The sequence below is a fragment of the Montipora capricornis genome, chromosome 8, assembly GCF_036669925.1.
Source record: "Montipora capricornis isolate CH-2021 chromosome 8, ASM3666992v2, whole genome shotgun sequence".
In the NCBI taxonomy this organism is placed as follows: Eukaryota; Metazoa; Cnidaria; class Anthozoa; order Scleractinia; family Acroporidae; genus Montipora; species Montipora capricornis.
In genome coordinates this window covers 55,092,452-55,097,451 of record NC_090890.1, presented here as the reverse complement: position 1 = coordinate 55,097,451, position 5,000 = coordinate 55,092,452, and the positions used below count along the sequence as shown (strand labels likewise).

The 5,000-nt window shown below is 42.9% G+C and overlaps 1 protein-coding gene across 5 annotated transcripts in view; it reads left to right on the top strand.

Annotated features, from left to right (window-relative positions):
• The window catches only part of LOC138014200 (uncharacterized), a 12,184-nt gene extending 9,367 nt beyond the window's left edge, over positions 1–2,817 (top strand). For 3 of the 5 annotated variants that reach the window (XR_011125268.1, XR_011125266.1, XR_011125267.1), the window contains 2 exons: positions 1,946–1,972; positions 2,331–2,817. The gene's annotated coding sequence lies outside the window, so the exon portion shown is untranslated. Of the gene's footprint in view, positions 1–1,945; positions 1,973–2,316 lie in introns of all 5 variants that reach the window. The other 2 variants (XM_068861214.1, XM_068861215.1) reach the window with 1 other exon arrangement.
• Positions 2,818–5,000: the final 2,183 nt, after the last annotated feature.

Sequence of the window (5,000 nt, the reverse complement as noted above, 5' to 3'; positions counted from 1 at the left end):
CATGCCGCTTCTAAATGGGTGCAATTCCAACGGGTTACCAAATAAGCAGTAAGGTTCGCTTTGAAATATATTAAGACACCTCCTCCAGGACCTGAATCACGATCTCTTCTCACAAAACTGTATCCATTGATATTGATCCATTCATCTGGAATATCTTCTCTTAAATGGGTTTCCGAGATGCCCAGGATATCAAAACTAGCTTGATCTAAAATATTATGGACTTCTGGTAGCTTATTTAGTAAACCATTGATGTTAAGATGAGCAATTTTCAAGTTCCTGTCACCAAGTTGTTGATTCAAGACAAAGAAAGGATCATCTCCTTGCTCCAAGACACTAGCGAAGTCGCCATCTTCCAGGTTCACTTGAATATAGTCAGAGGTCTGCTGCAGTAACATACACTTCGGGCAAAGCCAGGAAAGATTTTCCAAGTTGATCATTTGTTGGTATTCACGAGGAGTAACTGAACCACATTTTATATGGCACCATTGTAAGCAGTTATCACATTCAATGGCACGGTGGTTAGAAGCGACAGTTCTCGAGCAAATCGAGCATTGAACCCGGACCACATGTGTGGGAGGCAAGTGCTCTCACCACTGCGCCAGTGAGAGTTAATTTAATGAAAAATCGGTCTAAGTTCAAATATCAACAACTTATTCACAACAGTACAGCTACAACAAGTTCCAAAAATAGTGGAGATACTTCACCCTCTTGGAGCATTATTAATTTACATATTATCTCTCACACTGCACCCCCCCTCCTCCTCCCCCCCCCTTTATCAGTGTTGCTGAAGTGGGAAAGGTTTAAATTCTAGATACGGCGGGTATTGGAAGCTAGAAAAGGTGTTTTTTAATGAAAGTGTCTCAACTTGTTGTATCGTTACATTTACTTGAAACGTTGGAGACAAATGTCAGTGACTTGTATTTCTAGACAGACGGGTAGAAAGGTCCGCGGACACTTTGTTGCACTTTATCTTGGTGCACCTATCTAAATTATCTACATTTCTGAACATATCTGATGACTTGCTCTGATCACTTAGATCACTTAGCTCGATTGTAACAGAGACTAGGCTACCGTTTTGGAGACGCTAGGTATAAACCTTAGCCAAGCTAACAGCTCCTTATACATGCAATGTTTGACTATCCAGTGGTCTTTTTTGAAGGCCGATGAAGCATTGGCGTTATGTCATTATGTGGCACTCCCCTTACGTACAACCACGTGACCACAAATCTCTACACTGCTAACAATGACCTTAATTAAACGACAAAATGGAGAAGTCTAATCTTCTTCTTTTTGAAGCAACATTTGTTTCGGTTGCTTGTTTCCTTCATGGTTAAACTGTGGAACATTTTCTCCCGCAAGAATTGTGTCTTTGTTTAGCCAGGGCCCACAAAGCACACATACACACACGCGCGGGCGCGCGCTCGACATTGCTCCTCTGTGTCGTCACTCCAAACAATCTCGAGCGATTTTCTGCAAAGCAGTATTTTTGATTTCCTTTGCTGTGTTGAATTTTAAATCGGCAAAGCTGAAACAATGAACAGACTTGTATGGTGCGCCGCTTCAGCCTCTGCAACTGGTATTGGTTTGGTCACACTCTCTTGGATCTCTGGGCACATATGTTATGACGCTTATACTCAGCACTCGAGACGAGTTTCAGAAGTAAGTACTGTACACACGAAAACTTTTGGCGTGAATTTCTGTTCATGGCTCCATGAGCAGGGAACTAGCGTAAGTCGAAAAAGTGCTATACCTGTGTCCTGATGGACGAAACAGCTATGCCGATGTAACGAAAATTTTCCAACGCTTTAGATAGACGCCCAGAGACGTAACCACACGTGGGAAAGACTATTGTTTCGTTTCGGTTTGTTTTGTTTAAGTTTTCCGAGCCATGCCATTGGCTCATTCTAAGACTGAAACTTACGTTATCTTTCTTGGTCATTTTCAGGGTAAAATGAACTGGTTTGACAGGGGAGTATCCTTTTGAATTCCAATTGTTACCTAAGTACTACTGCTACTACTTCAACGTTCACCTCAACTTAAATATATTTTTCGCTTTTGAGACATATCTTTCCACTTATTACAAAGACGTTTTAGCTTTTTGTGGCCTGAACATTTGACTTTCTATCAGTAGCATAATTTACGGGAGTTAGCAATACTGGCAATAGTCTGATAAAGAATTGATCTATGCCACTCATAGCTTGGTAGTTCGTACAAGTGACCGCTACTTTTTCTATATCTAGTGCTTGACACATGCAAGAAGCGAGGTCACCATTGCTCTTAATTTTTTTCGGTGCTTTGCCCGTGAAGTTTCCTTAGCTTTCATTTCCAAGATAAGGACTTTCGTTCAAGATGTGAACATGTTCTGCCATGAAATGGTTCGCAATGGTCTCGTGGTGCGCTTGCGGTGGTAACATTGTAACAGACTTCGTGGCACGCGAGTCGCGTGACAAGGTGTGCTCGTCGTTCACGCACACGTGCAAATTCTACCGTGGTTACTCGAGATGGAAGATCCTGAAACCTTGCTTTTAACAAATCTTGCGTTCAATGCGACATCTGGCTAAACTGGCCTTGGGCGAAATATTTGAATGAAGGAGTTTTAAAGTCTTGAAGTTCATTTGGCGGCGCTATCACGTTTTTACAATGACCAAGAAATTAAAGATAATGCGAATATCCCCGAGTCCGAGGAAATTGTCAAATACATCTTGCTGTACGATACTCTCTGCTGAATTATTTGTAGAAACAAATGACAGTTTGAATTTAATTATTGCCTATAAGAATGCGATGTGCGAATTCAAGAAATAAAATTATAAGAATGAGTTTTTTTAGCCTAATTCTTTTTCAAACTTTTTTGGACTTAATTCTACTTTGTTTCAACGCTCAAAATCAAGGGATCCCAGTAAGTGACAGAAAGGCAAACAAAAGGGCAGTGTAGCAGCTCTTGCAAGGTGGTTATAATTTGGTATTCTCGGTTTTCACATGACGTCACGACCGCCATGTTGGTGCCCTAAACAAAGAAAAGGCGGCCATGTTGGTGCCCCGACCAAATCCTCCGGGAATTTAACTCTATTATTATGCAAAGGCTTCCTTTTGTTTTCGTCAAAAAACATGGCTGTTGATCAAGTGAGTGAAAACCAGCAATTGTAGCAACTAAGTCATTGTTTTCGGTTTGGGTGGCAACCGCATGACATTGTGGCTGACGAGGTCCGCTACATCAACATTTTTATATTTATGCATCCAGAGTTCTTCCAGCGGAATTTTGCACATAATAAGCGATTTTCGAGGCGAGCATTCAGTCAGCAGAATAGTTTCATGGTTTGGTTAGGATTTTTTACACCGCACGTATCGCAATGGTTCCCCTTCTTTTCTTAGGGTGAAAGTAAAGGCGTCTCAGGCAGCCGCTATCAGTCCATATTTGATCTCACCCACCCACGCATGTCAACCTCGTTCCCAGGGCTCTCGGTGGTGAAAAAACCCTGGAAACGAGGTTGCCACGTATGTGAAAGGAGGACAAACCACAAACACCGGGGGTCCCCCCTACTCTTATCGAACAGTGATGTGGGTGCTTTAACGTCCTTGATTAACAGGAAAGGTTGTGAGACGGAGCCTACGGTTTATAGTACTTATCCGAGGAGACTTCGAAAGTCTAACCATTTTGCGCATGTATAATTACAAAGGCAGCGCTTTCGCCGCAGTTCTTTTAAAACCCTGAGTGTTGGTCCGGCCGGAGTAGAGCTCACGACCTCCCGCATGGCAGCCGCCCCAGGCTCACCCCCCAAAGAACCACCGGTAAGTTAGAGTAAGACATTTTGGAAGCAGACTTTCGAGCAGAATAACACGAGCATCCTGACGCAACAAATAACTTGGACATGCCCGAGCCCTGAACTGAAAACTTTGCGCTATGAATATCTAATTTTTATTAGCTGCTCACCAAACTCGTGGACTATGAGCATTTTGATTGGCTACACTACTAGAGGACTATTAGCAATTCGTCTTCGAGTAGCCGCAACAAACCGGCGCTTTCTTTGCTTCTTTTCTTCCCAAATAAAATATATTTTTATTTGCATTTGCTAACTTTATTATGGCCTTTTCTGTAGCTAGTTGGGTGATACTACACCCACAATTAGAACCTTCGCCCTCCGGGCCACGGGTCCAATAGCCCCTGAGGCCGCTTGACCCGTACAGAACGCAAGGGCTACGGGTCTAATTGTTCTAACATCTAGAGGTTAGGCCCCCAGACTCACTTCCAAATTTAGGTGAATACATTCACCTGAAGCTTTAGAGCCGAAAAGGTCTTTGTTCACCGAGCAGAATAGGCCATTTCCGAGTTGCTGTTTGCCTCGGTTTTGAAGTGAGTCTTGGCGCTCAACTATTGTAAGGGAAACGAGTTTGATTTGCATAAGAATACGCAACTCGTTTCCATTTGAATGGTTGTGCACCAGGACTCGCTTTGAAACTGAGACATGCAGCAACTCGGAAATGGGCTATTCGTCTAGAATTTAGGTGTCCGAGAAGAATGAGCAATTTAAGGAGCGCTGCCTATAGGCAGAATGCATAGTGAGCCATTTTACAAGCAAAATTCATCCAAGCCTGGGCCAGAAACGGTTGCTTTTTGCGGAATAGACCATATTTGTATTTTCAGTATTGGACTAGAACTAGCTTCCAATGGAGGCTAATGCAGGGAATCTTTTCAAATGCAAATACTTTTTAATGTATTCCCCCGCATTAGCCTCCATTACAAGCTAGTTCCAGTCAAACTATTCGAATTGGCCAAAGACCTGGCCTTTCTTGCCTTGACGCCAAACAAACCGGAAGTAGATTACCAATGAACACAAGCCGGCCACAGGTGACCAGCAACAACCTGCGAATTGCGTCCGGCGACTGGTGAAAAGCTCCCCGAGACTAATGTCAGAAGGGATTTATTCCTCATTGCTCAATCAGTTTATTGGCACAGTTAAACTTTTATGTCGCTTCGATGGAGATTATTTCGTCATGATAAGTAG